The sequence below is a fragment of the Saccoglossus kowalevskii genome, chromosome 17 (assembly GCF_978046115.1).
Source record: "Saccoglossus kowalevskii chromosome 17, keSacKowa6.1, whole genome shotgun sequence".
Lineage (NCBI taxonomy): Eukaryota > Metazoa > Hemichordata > Enteropneusta > Harrimaniidae > Saccoglossus > Saccoglossus kowalevskii.
This window is the reverse complement of record NC_140657.1, coordinates 17748504-17767240: the sequence shown is the minus strand read 5'-3', so window position 1 is coordinate 17767240 and position 18737 is coordinate 17748504. Positions and strand designations below refer to the sequence as shown.

The 18737-nt window shown below is 34.6% G+C and overlaps 1 long non-coding RNA gene and 2 pseudogenes across 1 annotated transcript; all 3 read right to left on the bottom strand.

Annotated features, from left to right (window-relative positions):
* Window positions 1-382: 382 nt before the first annotated feature.
* Window positions 383-2007, bottom strand: LOC144342330 (uncharacterized; annotated as a pseudogene).
* Window positions 2008-11108: 9101 nt separating this feature from the next.
* Window positions 11109-13226, bottom strand: LOC144346756 (uncharacterized; annotated as a pseudogene).
* Window positions 13227-15653: 2427 nt separating this feature from the next.
* Window positions 15654-15866, bottom strand: LOC146732697 (uncharacterized). Its single transcript, XR_014926919.1, has 2 exons — window positions 15812-15866; window positions 15654-15713 (listed from the first exon to the last, which is right to left on the bottom strand). It is a non-coding gene; the product is annotated as an uncharacterized LOC146732697 (long non-coding RNA).
* Window positions 15867-18737: the final 2871 nt, after the last annotated feature.

Genomic DNA, 18737 nt, shown 5'->3' with positions numbered 1-18737 from the left:
GAAACAAACAACATAATATTAGTAGATAAAACAGGATTCATAATAGAAAACACGGTAAGGCATCCTTCTTTCCTTTAATACTAATGGTCACTGATAGCAAAGTAGGTGATTTATAAACGATTTATGTAACACAACGCAACAGTATTTTGAAATGTAACTGTTATAACTGCTCTAGTGTTGATAGCATGATTCTCATGCCTCCGAGATTACTGATAAACGACAAAAATAGGGCATTAATGACTGCCTCTTGAACTGAGCAATCGGATATATGTGGGTAAAACAAACAACAGGCAAAGAAATGTGCCAAATACAAGCAATTACATCATAAGAATAGCAAGTGAAAATAAACTTTCTGTGCAATGCAACTGAACATTTTCCCTTTCTAAATAATGTCCATCACCCAAACACCAGCATTCAAAATGGTGTTGAATTCGGCTCTAAAGTCTGGATAGTTGTCATATGATGAAGGCAGTTCCAGTAAATTTGAGCAGGTATGTGCTACTGGACGACGGCATATACCAGACAGCTTGACAAATGATATGTTTAGAGGATCCTCAGGCATCAGATCAGAATGAAACGTAGAAAGCTCTTCAACAATGATCCATCAATTTCACGTATATACCTCTGTAAATGGTTCCCCACTATCTTTTCTTCTGTATTCATTTGGTCTGGAAACTGTAACTGCTTTATAACTTTCTTTGGGTTGGGCTTTTTGTCCTCATAGAACTTGTTGATATTGTCGCTACAAATGGTACTGGAAAGTGGTAGAAGTATTTTCCTCCAACAGTCTGCAACAGACATAGGTTCCTGTATAATTTCTTTGTGAGCAATCTCCAAAATAATTTCACGCATATTATCAGCACTAGGCAACTTCCGGCATTGATGGTTATCTAGAGCATCAGTAAGATCTTCCTCGTCTACTGCATTAAAATCAGAAATTGCCTTTAGAAAAACGTCCATGATAAATGGCTGTGCTAAGGCAGTTGGGAAGTATTTGGCTAAATAGAACCCTTTGACAATAATTCTGCCCACTGCTTCCCATGAACTACGTGTGAAGTCATGTCGTAGGAATGGAACTCTGTATATGTTTTCAATAGTGCAACGTTCATAAAACTCCATCCAAAAGGCGGTGAAACACTCTCTAATGACTCCACTACCAACTGCCTGTTCCATGGCTGAACTGTCTGGCAATACCAATCTTATATCAATATCTTCTGCCAGAATACCAGGGTCAGAAAATTCTTTCAACATGTCTTCCAGAATTTTGCTTCTATGTATCACAATCATACGTATCCCCCCAGGATGTGGAATTTCCAGTTCATGCATGGTTTCAGTGTTATCTAAATTTGAGATGGTATCATTAAAATTGCTGAGACTACCTTGTAATAGCACATCATCACAGCAAAACCGGACTATGCCTGAATTGATGCTATCATCATCATCATCATCATCATCATCATCATCATACAAAGCTTCTTCAACTTTAGTACGACCTGTACTTGGACCAGGTAGTTCGCTGTCTACTTGGTAGTGTTCTAGGTTATCCAATACAGGTGTTCGATGGTCTTCCTTTGTAACACCTGTGCTAGTACATGCAACGGCTGTGTCTGATTGCAACGTTTCAAAATCCTCACACAGTGGCTCAGCCATTTCCACACCAGTTTCATCAGGAGACTTTTTCAGATTCACAGACTGCGCTTCACCAACAGTCTCAACTGACATGGACTTCTTCTTTGTTGCTAGATAAAAGCGTAGGAGCTTGAAACCAGATGTGTCATACATACCTTGAACTGTGCTGTCATCATCTATAGTATTAACCTCAAAATCCTTTAGGTCAACTTCAAATTCGTCAAGCCTCCCTCTTTTTGAAAGTCCATTTGGAAAGAAGATCCCTAACCCTAGCTTTTTTACTGTTCTTTCTGACAGACATATTTCTTGTACCCCCATTTTCTTTACTGCGAACTTGTTTGAATGAGTTGGTTGAGTAACAATAGTCCAGCCAACCATAATTAATACGTCTGTCTCTTTTCATGGCATTCTTATTACCAAAACATCTCCGACGATCTGGGTTACGTTTTTTAAATGAATCTTCATCACCATCATCATCATCAGATGATTGTAACAGTTGTTTGCTCTTCGTTCTGCTCTCCAAACCCAATTTGCTTCGCAGCCTATTTAACAGAGCAGATTTACCTCTAGTATGATGACTTGCACCGACACGATCTATTTTCCTACAAAAGCTGCTAAACGATCACCATAAGAAGGAATGTATTTTGACAACATGTCTTCCTCCATCAAAATAACCACCGCTGGATCAATCTAAACATGAATTGAAACAAATGAAAATTACTTCAAATATATGTTTACTTTGATATATTAACATTGATGCAATATATGTAGTATTATATATAGCTGTACTAATGATATGACAGGCAGAAGACTACACACACTCTCACACATAAGTACGCATACACATCAGGTGCCAATTTGTAGAAAAAAGTACCTTATCATCTCTCAGCTTATCTATCACTTCTCTTGATACACCACGACGTCTCAAAAAGTCATATAATTGGTCTGCCATGGGTACTTTAGTACTGTAGGAATGTAAAACATATTATGTGGTCAATGTGATATTGTATTTTTGTGATGACATTGCTCAATACTAATTTTAAATAATTATTATTCAATAATTAAATTGAGATTCATTCACAATATACCACCTATGTTCAAGGCATTAAGGAGTAACTGCAGATAAGCTAGAATTAGATGCCAGTGATTCAATAGAGTGCCCAATAGTGTTTCATGATAACAGCTGCCAAAATCATGCTTGGCTAAGTGTGGTCATTGCAATTAGGTAATTAGTAAGCAGTAAAATGTAACCCTAAACTGAATATGTATATGATATGACACAGACTTAGCTTCACACAATCCCCAATCATGTTTAACTGTGACCATAAACAATGCAAAGTGTGTTTGAAAATTGCTTTATAAAGCAGTAGCAGCGGAAGTTATAAAGCAGTATAAAATGTAATTATTGTTTGTGATTTGATTCAAAATGTCACTCAGTCAGATCATAAAATACATTTTATCATTTGAGTTCTTCTTTCAATACAGTTGTATGTTATAGATGGACTTATAGATACATCATTGTCCTTGACAGACAAGATATTAGCTTAGAAAGAACTCCCAATTGCTGAAGGATTTTGAGGCATGAAGTACAATTGCTGTATTACAAGCACAGCTTCAATACACATAGAGCAAAAACTGTGCTTATTGCATGCAAAATCATTGAAATGCGTCTTTAGCTATGGTTTAACAATTATAAATATTTAATGAAAAATGATCATAAATAATGGCTTGATATTTTGGTTATATATCTTGTCAGACAGCACAATTATAGCACCGATTACATGTCACTATATGCAGTACTTAGTACATTAAGAAATACATATGAACCTTATAGGAGGTGAGTAATAAAATTAATATCAGATCTGTGGATTATTTAAAAGCACCTATGTTCCTAGTTTCATATATGTGGAGTACCAATGAATTGGTTGATTTATGCAAATTAGGTAATTAGTAAGCAGTAAAATGTAACCCTAAACTGAATATGTATATGGCTTATATCTAAACACCTACATGTGTATTTATTAAGTTTTATTGTAATTTGTTTAATGGTTGAAATTGGCTTATTTATATGCAAATAAGGTAACTAATATGCAAACAATTTCAATCAAAACTAATCAGTACTGTACATTCTACAAAGTTTCATTGAAATCTGTTTAATGGTGCATGAGAAGCAAGTGAAAATGCCAAATATTGGCTAATTATTATGCAAAATAGGTCATTATTATGCAGAGATTCAACCAAAAACTAAACAGGTCTGCACATTATCCCAGAGCATCTATATATCAAATTTTATTGAAATTTGTTTAATAGTACACGAGAAACAAGTTAAAATGCTTAAATGTGGTTAATTAATATACAAAACTAGGGGGCTCGACCGTGAACAAATGGGGTAAACACAGCGCCACATACCCGAATACTTCAGCAATTGGAGTACCCTGGGATCACACAGGGAGAGGTACAAATATCATACAACATAATTATCTAAAAACATGAATAATGTAGAAGGTAACACTGACATCTTAATACTATCAACCGGGAAGTGACAGAAATGGCGGCACTTTCTAATTCAGCCGAATTCAGTTACTGTTCGAAACTGCAGATTTACTACATATGAAACGAATCAATCGTCCCCTCCCTGTGGTATTCAAATGCACTGTATAAATTATTTCAATAACTTACCAAATCGGCTTTTTAGGAGCTGGAAACTTCAATGACGGTTCGTTGAGTCAGTCAGGAAGCCTACTAATGTCATCGCTAGAGGTCGCTCTACAGGCAAATGTCATCGTGATTTAATAGAAATAGTAAGTCGTGGCCACGAGTTTTAAATTATTTTTTTTTTATTTCCATGTATGTCTCTAATAAGCTTCCGTAGCTTAAATTTATTGTTCAGAGACGCAGAGAAAAAAAAAGTTGTCAATTTCTCAGTGGCCTTGTGAGAGTGGAATGCGTGTTAGCCACGTACACGTGTTACTGAATTTGTACATTCGGCGTGTTTGTTAATCAGTGTTGGAATGACCCGTTTAGTTCGACATCAGCGAATGATCGCTATCAGGGGGTTAGTGAAAGTAAATTAAATTGTCGTATTTTTGCGTACATAGTACGCACTGTGTTTATTTTGTTGCGTACAATGTGATATTGATGCGTAATATACGCATGTTTTTGCGTAAACGCGACCACTGGAGCAAGAAAAATTGATTATTGGGGAATGTTGAAAGGGGGAAATAGAGAAAATTAATCAAAAGGCATTAGAAGATAGGGATAGAGATTTGAGATATAATCGGCCAGAAGAATAAATTTAGGGTGGGTATTTTTAGGTGTGTTAAACAAATTATATTAACATTTATAAATATTTATTAATTTCGAAATCAATATTTTTTAGTATTTATTAACTTTTGTTGTAATTACATGTGATGAAATAAAAGTTATTTTAATGTATGCATTGTTCTGTTCTTTTAATTTTAAGTTAAAAATACATAAAAAAAATGAAATTACGTAGTTTTGAGGTAAACAAATAACGTAATTATAGCGTAATTACGTACGATGATATATTAAAATGCATAATTGATATATTGATAATTAAAATCATAAACATGGCCGAGTATCATGTACAGGAGCTACCAGAGCGGGATTTTCTTGCAGAAACCGAAGAATTCGTCCAGACGGAGAGAAAAAAACGCTTTGCAAATTTTAATGAAATTGACCTTGACAACATTCAGTTGCTAAAAGACGAGAAAGCAACCACAAAACAAACAGCGTGGGGAGTAACAATTTTCAAGTTGAAAGGTGAGTGACAACTTCAACATCGGTCATACTATTGTTCGTGCTTTTGTTTACAAACAAAACATTGCGGGTTTGACCTCTTGACACAGACATAATTTCCAATAAATCGTTCATTTCATTTTCCCCAGCATGGCTGATAAAGAAAAACGAAGATTCAAATTTCTCCCACCTGATGAAATAGCGGCTATATTGCGCCATTTCCACGGCGAAGCCTGAAGCCCAGATGGGGAGCGGAACTCCAAATCAAGTCTATCGGGAATGCGTGCAGCCATCAATCGGTACCTCAACTCACCACCATACCACCAAAATATCAATATAATCCATGACAGAGAGTTCAAAGCTGCCAGCAACATCTTCGTTGCATTAATAAAACAGCTCAAGACAGACGGACTGGACACAATTTGTCATAAAACGCAATTACCACCTTCGACTTGAGAAAGTTAACGTCCAGTGGGGTGATGTCAACTAGCGACCCGCTGAGTGTTACGTAATATTTGGTTCGATTTGACCTTTTATTTTGGCCGCAGGGGTCAGGAGGGCTTTCGAACTTTGACAAAATATAGCTATCGCATCCAAGAAAGCTACAACGAAACCCGGTATGTAGAATGTACATATTCTGAGTAAACCAAAAGTCGCCCAGATGACGATTTCGAAACACATGCTAAAATGTATGCTACCGGCGGCAAAAATTGTCCCGTTGCAGCATTTCAAATGTATTTGTCCAAATTGCACCCAGGGCAAAATGCATTGTTTCGGAGGCCCCGTGTAAATGTAACACCCACTGACACAGTCTGGTATTGTAATTCACCCCTTGGTGAAAATAAATTGGGATCTATGATGAAAGAGATTTTGGTAGCAGCCAATTTGTTGACAGTTTATACAAATCAGCATCATGGCTGTCGCGGTAAGTGGGGTTCGTATTGGGTGGGCCTCGCAGGGAGTAGGGTAGACTGGCGCAGTCAGGGCATTTATTTTGTTTTTGTAGTTTAAATAAAAAAAAAATCGCGAAATGTAGGTGTTCGCGCGAAATCACCCCAACTGGTTTATTCTGCAGGAAATTCATTGCTATTAAATATTCATGAATGCACTTATTATAATGAGGTGGGCGCGGAAATACGTGAATAATGAGGTCAACATGGTAAAAGTCACACTGCATACCCAACATGGCGGCACGTTGAAATTCGAGTTTTGCGTTGTCGTCGTTTCTAATTCATCAAAATCTGTAAAAAATAACTTGTACTAGTCGTAGAATAAAAAAAAAATCGGCTGCTACAATCAGCCGCTGTTTTCTCGGTCAGAGGTCAGTTGAAGAGACGTTGTGATTGACTTAGATGATTGTCAATTAGGATAGAGGGCCATGCAGAATAAACCAGTCAGAGTAATTTCGCATTTACAGGGGATTTCACGCTAACACCTCCATTTCGCGAATTTTTTTATTTAAACTACAAAAGCAAATTAATCGCCCCGACTGCCCCAGTCTAGGAGTAGGGCTTTGTCACAGTAACTGGTCCTTTCATCGTTGTTGAGAATTAAAGTTTTATGTTTCTTTAACAACTTGTGCTATTCTGGGAATACCATCCTTAGAAGCTATTAATTTGCCCTTATGATTTGTGCAGTTGCTCTGGCAGTAGTTCTTGTGAATTTGATTACCTAACGTTTTTTAGGTTCATGTGCTGCAAGGCACAGAGCACGTACCTAAGAAGCCATTCCTCGGCAAACAATTAAGCCAAGACATTTGTTATGTCGAAATCGCGAAATTCTCCGTTTTTACGCAATCTGGGAAGTTACTAAATGAAGTACAGGACGACGAAGCTGAAATATCCAAGAACCAACCCATACCAAAAATTATATCTAAAAAGTGAATATTTGTTGTGTATTTTATATCTAACCATGGAGGTATAAACCTCCATGGTCTAGCCGAACCGGAAATTTGTTAGTACTCTAAATATCTAAACATATTTTAGTATAAGGTGGTAACAACTTGTCAATAATTATTGGTGACCCTGCTCCGCTCCGCTAGGATTGCCCTTATAATCACTTTTGTTGGCGATCCGCTCCGCTAGGATTGCCCTTATAATCACTTTTGTCGTTTTGTGTGTCTGTGTGTGTACATTTCCAGTGTTTTCACGTATGATTTCTTCTGTGATTTTTTTGGCTTGGCGGATTTCTTTCAAACTTGGCAGGTAGGTCACACCTTCACCCTAGTTATAAGGAAAAATCTGAAAATTTTGTTTGACCCACTGTTGCCATAGCAACAGCCAACAACTGATTTTTGGGTAGCTTCGCGCCAAATGTATCTCCTCCTACAAATTTGGGATAAAACACTTCAGACATAACTCATTCTACTCAGCTTGAGTGTGGGCACAAAGTTACTATTTGATTTTTTGATATCTGTTTTCATTACCGAGAAATTTGACCCCAAAGTTGGGGTAACTTTTCACCAGCAACGGCTTTTAACTCCTCTGTGATTTTTTCGGCTTGACTGGTTTTGTTCATACTTCACAGGTAGGTCGTGCCGTCACTAATTGGAAAAAAATCCTGGCCCACCACTGCCATTGCAACATCCAAAAACTGATTTTTGAATACTTTCGCCCCAAATGTATTACCTCCTACCAGTTTTGTACACAGTCAGCTGGCATCGGTGTTGCTGGGTGTATATGATAAAGGAAAGTTGTGCAACCAAATTTGCCGAGTTCGCAGTTTTTCGCCAATAAAAAAATAACTAAGGCAACAACTCACGGTTTTTCAGCATTTTTGTAATAAAGACATTATTCTCTATCAATAATCCGCTCAAAACAGGAACATTTCCACTAATTCTTGTGTTTTTTCGAAAAACCTGCGATCAGGCTGCGAAAGTAGAACATTCCGGAGGGGGCGAAACGGAAGAGCCAAATTTAACGCCTAAAAATACACCGTTTTCATAAAGAGGGCGCAAATCCAGTCACGTGATATTTTGCGATCGAGATCAAGGCTAGTGAGTATAGCAACCAGGGTTGCCAATATGTAAACATTGCCACCGCCGGTACTTTAAAAGTTTTATAGTTGAAGTACATGGACGTCTCTTTTCGGATTTTTTTTGGAAGCCGCTGTATTGTGCTGATAGTTGTCACAAAAATGGGTAAGATTATTATTGTTTTACTATTAATGCCTTTGTTTTTCTGTGTCCAATGGTTTTCGTTGTTAAAATACCAGAAAGCCGGTCATTTCCCACGACTCCCAAGGAGTTAACTTAGTTACTAACGTTAGTACCTTTCATGGTTACTTTTTTTACACAGACCTTAGTACAACTATCCATTTAGTTTAATCCCAGCAGCCCATTACGAATAAAAAAAATGATTCCATGGCTTGATTTATATATAACAACGTGATATCGCCGGCCCCACATCGTCCTTGTACGCTTACCCGGAAGTCCCTTTATAACACGATATACATGGAGTTACTAGTGTGCTGTTTATTATTTCTATATTTAACTACAACATTTTTTTTTTATATTGCAGTGCATATTTGGGTAGACCATGCCCACAGTTTGCTGTGTACCGTTTGGTTGACGGACATAACGTTTCATTTTTTAGTTTCCCTAAAAATAAAAACATTTTGAAGCAATGGATCCATGCTATAAAAAGAGATCCCGGCAAGAACTTTAAACTGAACAGGTCAACAAAAATATGCTCCCTGCATTTCACAGAAAAAGATTTTAAGTACACTCTGGCAAAGGGGAGATTTTTACTAAATAATGCAGTACCATCATGTTTTAAGTGGTCAGAATCAAAGACACCTAGTAGAAGAAATCCAAAGGATGAAGTCCAAAAACGCATTTGTAGTCAAAACGACGTCGCAGTTATCATAACAACCACTGAAGCTGGCGAAAATATTGAAAAATGTGTTGAAGAAAAAGAACAACTTGACAAAATAAGACAACTTGAAGAAGTTATAAGTAAAAATAGTACAACAATAAAATCACTGGAAAATGAAGTCAAGGAGCTTAAGAAATCAAAAGAGAACGTTATGAATATAAATCAAATACTTAAAAATGAAATTATAAGTTTAAATAGTCAATTAGAAACTTTAGAAAACAAATGCACACAGAATGAGTTTAGTGTAAGAAGATTTTTAAATTCAGATGAAAGTATACAATTTTATACTGGGTTTCCATGTACTTCTTTATTTTTAAATTTATTTGAATTTTTAGATACAGGAGAGAATGCAGAAAATATTATTTATTGGAAGAGTAGTAATCAAACGTGTGGATTGCAATATGATTTATGTGGTCACAATGGCAACAACAACAATAATAAGTTGGGAAGACCAAGGAAATTGGAGCCTCTTGATGAATTCTTTCTTGTTATGTGTCGACTTAGACAAGGGTTCCCCGAATATCATCTTTCATTTCTATAAAATATTTCAGTATCAACAGTGAGTCGCATAGTTATTACTTGGATAAATTATATGTATCTGAAATTAGGTAGTTTGGATATCTGGCCTACCCAGCAAGTAATAACAGATATATGCCATTGTCAATGAGGGAGATAAACCCCTCATGCAGAGTAATATTAGATTGTACTGAGATAAGGTGTGAAGTGCCTTCATCACTTATTTTACAATCTGAACTATTTTCTCATTATAAAAACCATGTTACCATGAAGGGATTGATTGGCATAGCCCCAAGTGGTAGTACAACCTTTGTCAGTCAGTTGTACACTGGTTCTATTAGTGATAGAGAAATAGTTAAACGTAGTGGCATACTGAACATATTATTTGATGTTGGTGACTCTGTGATGGCAGATAAGAGGTTTACAATATCCGATTTACTTGCTGAGAAGGGGGTCTCACTCAATATCCCACCATTTCCAGAAAAGAGGGGGCAACTAGAGGCAGGTGAGGTCACTGAAACTCAAGAAATTGCATCAGAGAGAATTCATGTAGAAAGGGCCATAAATAAAGTTAAAAAAATTCATAATTGGGATAAATTGTTTCCATTGTGTATGTTTGGTAGTGTGAACCAAATATGGACAGTATGTGCATTATTGTGCAATTTCCATGACCCTATTATTAGTGCATAGAAATAAGTTTAATTATTATTATATGTCAGTATATTGTGTTAAATGTTACATGCCATAGTTTTGCAAAGTGGTGCACATTATTTTCTTTTTGGGTACAACCAGTCACTGTACAGTCATGACTACATTTTCATAGTGCAATAAATTAAATTTAAAAAATGTTTTGAATATACTTGTAATGTAAATAGAATAAAAATACACAGCCGTTTAACTTGTCATGTACAATACTTTTATTAATAAGTTATTAAATATTCTTACATAGTATATGAAAATTGAATGTACATATTACACATAGTTAAAAATAAATATGAAAAGTTTATGGCAGTGCATGATACTATACATTTGTTTTTAATTATATACAGTATTTGTAATAAAATTGCTTTAGATAATATTGTAATAAAATACAAAACATGTTGTAGAAAATTTTAAAATTTTACACTTGGCATGAATATCAGAAAATAATCTTTTGGAATAATTTACAATTAAATAAATTTATCAATTTAAATCAACCTCTGACTTTCTAATGCTCAAATACCAAGCAGCTATTTCCATTTAATAAACAAGCAATACTAATTTAGCAACTGGGTTTGTAAACCATCTTTTGGTGGGTGAATTGAACATATTTGCCATGCAGCAGTTGTTTCAGTCACTGGAAGGATGTATTTTGTTATCATTAATTACACAAGGGCCATAGTAATTATTGAAAAATAATGATAGTTTGCACATGTCATGCCAAAATCTAATTCTTTCAACACTGAGTCCCTTGTGTGTGTATACAATAAAATCACACCATTTGGCACCAGTTATGGCCATTTGACCCTGAACTTGGTAAAAATACCTATGTGACCATTTTAGTTTTGGTTTATTACCAATATTCTCACAACAGAACTTTGGATCTAGACATGCATCCAAAGGAGTGATGTTTTTCTTTGTTTCTGGACATTTGACCTCACAAATTCCAAATGCAGGCTGTACACCTTTCCATCAGGGGTGGCAGCAAGGAAGCCCAATACCTGGCTCACAACTAATCCACACTTAAAAACTGATATATCATAATTGAGACTATGCATATGCTTAATATAACTTTGTAGAGCTCTATTTTCAAATTTGTGTCCATGTTCTGTATATGTAGACTTGAAAGAAGTTGGTTTATACAATCTCTGTACTAATGTATCAAAATTACGTTGACGATTACAAATATCATAAAATGTAGATGCAGTTAACCTTGGTTTGCGGTGCTCCCACCACTCACTGCAATCTGCTTGTTGTCGTGTATTAGCCTCTATGTTTGAGGCAGTTGGCTGATCAACTTCAAGTGACAAGAGCAATTGTTTTAATTCATTGGAAATAAAGGGGTCATTAGAAGAGTTCATTGAAATATTTGATAAAGGAAATTTTGGATAATTTAAAGGAGTGAACATGTAAACAGGAATCCTTGGAAGAGTATCAACTGATATGTCTACAGAAAAATTTGACTCAGTAAAAGCAAGTTGATAACTTAAAACTGAGCCTCGTGGCATTTCACCAACTCTAGTATCACACATATCAGTATTATCACTTAAAGGTGTGATCAAAGTAGCACCACCAATTTTTGGATTTCTCTCTGTACATTTGGATTTAAGTGTAATCTCATTGTTGACATTTATGATATCACCCTTTACTGCTTTGTATAATGTACAATGGACTGGATTATCACTGCAGTTACTACCAACCTTTAACTTTTTCACATATACCTCCATAGATGGCTGAGGATCAATACCATCAGTTCTTCGTCTGTTCCATCTTTGCAGCTTAGATGTTATTGGTAAATCATAAGAATAATTATTTGAATCATCAGTGGTGTTCTTTAAATTATACAAAGAAAATTCACATATACGAAACATAAGACCAATTAAATGATTACAATGACCTGATTTACCAGCTACACATGTACATTTACGATGTATCACTTCCCCTGTAATTAAATGTAAACAAAGAAATAATTGATGTGGCTCCTTGGATTTACTATAACTTGGACTACACTTGGCTTTAAACAAAAAATGAAGTCCAGAAATAATTGTTACAATATCAAATTAAATATTTTTCTTGATTAAAAACGTTCCCACGCTGAAAAGCTGTTGGTTCTGCTTGGTCTTTTTTTCTTTATGCAAGGTCTTACCCCCAGTGGCAACTTTTACATCCATCTGTGCACGAGAGAAGAGGGGTAGGTTTTCAAGGGATGTACCCCATCCAGACTGAGGGTAAGAAACTGCAGCAGTCGTTGAGGTTGAGGTTGACGTAGATAGATATTCAGTTTGTCCATTTTTCTGCTTAGTGTAAACATTATTTGGGTCTGGATCCAATTTGTCCAATTTATTTACAATGAAGTGATTTACCCTGTTAAAAAAATCAAACAGTTTAATTGTTTAATGCTTTGTTTCTTGGAACTGAGATGTAAGGAAGACATTAAATTTAAAAAATGCATTTTGTCCTAAAGACAACTTATGGCTTACTGGATATATTATAATTAATAGATAATGAAATATTAGTACAGATGTGTGTAATACGACTATTTAGCAAAAACAATGCAGGTAATAACACCACATCCTACAAATTATAAAAAAGTCCAGAACTTACCTAGCAATAAGCTCTGCTTTTGTCATATTCTGTTTTGGTCGGTCCCCACGACACAGCAACCAAAACCTCAATTCATCATTGCAAAGCCTTGCAGGGTTTCTACCATTCAATGACGCACCTGGAATATCATTTTCTGACAGGTCCGAGTCCATATTTTTAACTGGATCTACAAGCATAAAATAAAATTTTATACACAACCTTTTCTGAATTTTGAATGGAAGCTCTGAAAAATTAACTATAGTGTCTTTATTTACACATTTTTGAAAAAAAATAATATTTCCGTCAGTACCGATCACGTCCATACATCACCCGTGAACGTTCATCGCGTATACTTTTACCAACTTGCGTCGTCGGGCGTCAATATTACAAATTATAGAGGCGGTGTCATAAAACAAGAAACAACCAATTTATCAAGCAATTTATACAATTAAATTCCGTAGATTACAGCTCCCTGACTACACCTGATTACACCATGGACGTACGTCTGTTAAGACTTCAAAAGTGTCCCTGACTTCAAAAGTGTCCCAGAGTGTAAATGCAGTAAGATAGGGGTTATGCTCGGTGTGTATCCCATGTGAAGATGTAGTAAGTCAGCATAGTGAAATGACAGCAATGCTAGCAGACACTAAATACCGAAGAGATATATAGTTTATTATATAAATATTAACTTATAAATAAATGACATATACAGGTCGTATAATGTAACCTACAGTATAGTTTTAACAAACACAATTAATATTATTTATAATTTAATATTTATAACATATTAAAGTTTCGTTTAGAGATTGTTAAGATTTAGTGACTGAGGCTAATTTGAAAGTGTGATGAAAATTAGTTCATATATGTATTTCTAGTGCATGCAAAATAAATGCAAATAATTAAATTAAAAATATTAAGTGACTCTTTTGAAGTCATATTAATTTGTTATATTCATGAACAAGTAATGTTGACATATATGCAAATTATCAAATTAAAAATATTAAGGGACACTTTTGAGGTCATATTAATTTGTTATATTCATGACCAAGTAATGGTGACATAAATGCAAATTATTAAATTATATATATTAAGGGACACTTTTGAGGTCATATTAATTTGTTATATTCATGAACAAGTAATGTTGACATATATGCAAATTATCAAATTAAAACTATTAAAGAACACTTTTGAAGACATAGGGACACCTTTGATGTCATATTAATTTGTTTTATTCATGACCAAGTAATTGCGACATAAATGCAAATTATTAAATTAAAAATATTAAGGGACACTTTTGAAGACATGGGGACATTTTTGAGGTCATATTAATTTGTTATATTCATGACCAAGTAATGGTGACATAAATCCAAATTATTAAATTAAAAATATTAAGGGACACTTTTGAAGACATGGGGACACTTTTGAGGTCATTAATTTGTTATATTCATGACCAACTAATAGTGACATAAATGCAAATTATTAAATTATATAGATTAAGGGACACTTTTGAAGACATGGGGACACTTTTGAGGTCATATTAATGTGTTATATTCATGAACAAGTAATGGTGACATAAATGCAAATTATTAAATTAAAAATATAAGGGAACTTTTAAGGTCATATTAATTTGCTACATTCATTAACAATTAATGGTGACATAAAAGCAAATTATTAATTTAAAAATATTAAAGGACACTTTTGAAGACATGGGGACACTTTTGAGGTCATATTAATTTGTTATATTCATGACCAAGTTATTGTGACATAAATGCAAATTATTAAATTATATATATTAAGGGACACTTTTGAAGACATGGGGACATTTTTGAGGTCATATTAATTTGTTATATTCATGACCAGGTAATGGTGACATAAATGCAAATTATTAAATTAAAAATATTAAAGGACACTTTTGAAGACATGGGGACACTTTTGAGGTCATTAATTTGTTATATTCATGACCAACTAATAGTGACATAAATGCAAATTATTAAATTATATATATTCAGGGACACTTTTGAAGACATGGGGACACTTTTGAGGTCATATTAATGTGTTATATTCATGAACAAGTAATGGTGACATAAATGCAAATTATTAAATTAAAAATATAAGGGAACTTTTAAGGTCATATTAATTTGCTACATTCATTAACAATTAATGGTGACATAAAAGCAAATTATTAAATTATATATATTATGGACACTTTTGAAGTTATAGGGACACTTTTGAAGTCATTCTCAGGGCCACCCAATTCCTGCAAAATGAGATGAGTGGGACCAATAAAATGTATGAGAAAAAGATTGAGCAAGTGTAAGTGTTTATTATTTTTATTGCACATTACAACTTTTATTCAAAATTTTTTCACAGCACATGGTTGTTACAGTGGCATGAATGAACTAATACATTGTTCTCAAAACTTGACAAACTCTGCAGATGGTACTTGTAACGCTAACGTCTTTTGCAATCTCTTCTTCGTTTCCAATCCTGCAGTTTAGTTACTAGAATTATAATCTTATAATTCAACCACTCAAAATGCATTTCTGATAATTTATGTTTTTCTTCTAATAATTCTATCACTCCCAAAAATAATTATTTTTTCATGGATTGTGGTAATGTCTGATGAAGCTATTGAAGTCTGGCTTTTCCCACCTGATGACAAAACAGAGATAATTTTGTTAATGCATTCTCTCAAGTGTTGTTATAAGATACAATAGAATTCAAGCAGATTTGTATTTACATGTAGTTACCTTATCTTTTTAGCATCTCTGTTTGCTGGCAAAGCTCATCGGCTGTTTTTAATGATATACCATTCTTTCTTGCCACTAGAAATGCTATTGCTTCTTTAAGCAAGAAATCTAGCACAAATCTGGTTGCAAAACTGTAAATAAGGCAGTAACATCTATTATAAATACATAGGTATGTTTTATGAAAAATAACATAGTGAAACTATTATAAGCTTCCCTGTGGTATAGTATAAATGCTATAAATATATTATAATCAACATGCATTGAACACCTTGCAACATGTAATAAATTTTTGCTTAATAAACATTTTCCTTATTCTAAACCTGGGCTAAAATAAAAAAAAACTCATTACATTGGTGAATCAATCACTTCCTCCATCATTACAACCTCAAAAATATTGAAAAATAAAATAGTACATGTATCATAAATATATCACGTAACAAGCAGTAGCACAAACAAGAATACAGTTGCAAATAAAAAAAGAAATACACCCCAAATGTGAACATTTACAAGAGTATGCAATGACAAAAATAATTTTACACTGGGAGACATTATCAGAAATTTTCATTGGCAAGTTTTCAATCAACCTACAAAATGATACATTGATGCTTGGATATAATAGTTAATAATCTAGCATTGAATAAATGATGCATATTATACAAAATACCTTTCCGTTATTCTCTTCAGCAAAATATATTTTTCTCTCCAGTTGAAGGAGGAGTTGTTCTGAAACAAATGAATATCCTTTTCAAATATCTTTATACACATATTGGGGAGAAGGCATTGAAAAAAAGATCTCTGAGGTTCTTTATAGATCTTGCTTCCTACATACAATTTTCTTTTCAAACGTTTTTTGTAATTTCCACACAAGACACTTTCCAATCATTCATGCATACATGCCCCATTGTAGTAACAGGCAGAATAATTTTACTACTCATATTTCATAACAGTTGTCACATATTCTTACTGGTATTTGTATGCAGTAACTGCTATAACCATACAAAATTAAGGGTTTCCTTTTACAATATGTTGAATTGAACAGTGTACTTTTTTATAAAGTCTTTGTGCCTAATTAGGTGGTTTTGCAATTTGTATGTAATTTGTAGAAGGATTTAGCAACAAAATGTTTCCCATATTTGTTTTCATTTTGTATGTATTCCTATGGAGAAAATAAAATGCTTGAAATTCCAAATAGATGGAAACATGTGTTTTACCTATATGGCATTAATTCAAAATGAAATCGGCTTTCACTCAGTATGCAATGGAATGCTTCTGTCCATATTCTGAATTACAAATATTTCAACCTTTTTAAATGTGTATACTGTACTTGTATCAAAAGTGCATCTTTAACAGTAGAGCATATAAAACCTGAAACAGTACATTTTCTGTATGATATGTACTTTAATTCAATCTTTGAGTTTTTCACTGTTAAACACAGCACTAATGTAAAGACAAACAACTTCAACAGAACAATTCATTGTTACTGATTTAGTCCCCATCCAGTCTTAATAGACTGACATGCCATGATAAACAATAGATTTTAAGTATTCAGCATGGTGAAAATATGGCAACATGTGACCTCATTAATTATGAAACAGATGCCTGAAAGCTTGGGTCCAACTGATACAACTTGTGGCTTTAATTATTAGTCCCCGTTAGGACGCAGTCCGAAAACGGGGACTTATGTTTTGCCCTGTGTGCGTCCGTCCGTCCGTGCGTCCGTGATCACCTGTATCTCGAACATGCATGGACCGATTAAGTTCAAACTTCACTCATACATCACACATTATATGGGACATATGCACATGCATTTTTTTCATGATCCGATTAACGATAGCCGAATAGCGGCCATTTTAAGGCCGAAAATGCATCAAAATCGCACATTTTCACCATTCCGGACCCGGATCTCAGTTATGCATGGACGGATTTTGTTCAAATTTGGTACATACATTAAACATAATAGGACCTTGATGCACGTCATTTTTTTTTTGGATCGGGTACGAAATGGCCGACTGGCGGCCATTTTGTTTTAAAGAATTCAGTTCTGGATCCGTATCTGAGACATGCTTGGATTGATCGAGTTCAAACTTCACACACACAAGGTACATCATGTCACAAATATGTATGTGCATTTGTTTCATGATCTCATTAACAATAGCCAAATGGCGGCCACTTTAAGGCCGAAAATGCATTGAAATCGCACATTTTCACCATTCCGGACCCGGATCTCAGTTATGCATGGACGGATTTCATTCAAATTTGGTACATACATTAAACATAATAGGACCTTGATGCACGTCATTTTTTCTTCGGATCAAGTTCGAAATAGCCGACTGGCGGCCATTTTGTTTTAAAGAATTCAGTTCAGGATCCGTATCTGAGACATGTCTGGATTGATCGAGTTCAAACTTCACACAAACAAGGTACATCATGTCACAAATATGTATGTGCATTTGTTTCATGATCTCATTAACTATAGCCAAATGGGGGCCGCTTTAAGGCCGAAAATGCATTGAAATCGCACATTTTCACCATTCCGGACCCAGATCTCAGTTATGCATGGACGGATTTCATTCAAATTTGGTACATACATTAAACATAATAGGACCTTGATGCACGTCATTTTTTTTTTCGGATCAAGTTCGAAATAGCCGACTGGCGGCCATTTTGTTTTAAAGAATTCAGTTCTGGATCCGTATCCGAGACATGTCTGGATTGATCAAGTTCAAACTTCACACACACAAGGTACATCATGTCACAAATAGATATGTGCATTTGTTTCATGATCTGCTTAACAATAGCGGAATGATGGCCATTTTAAGGCCGAAAATGCATCAAAATCACGTATTTTCACAATTCCAGAACCGGATCTCAGTCATGCATGGATGGATTTTGTTCAGATTTAGCACAATGTGTTGTACATATGCAG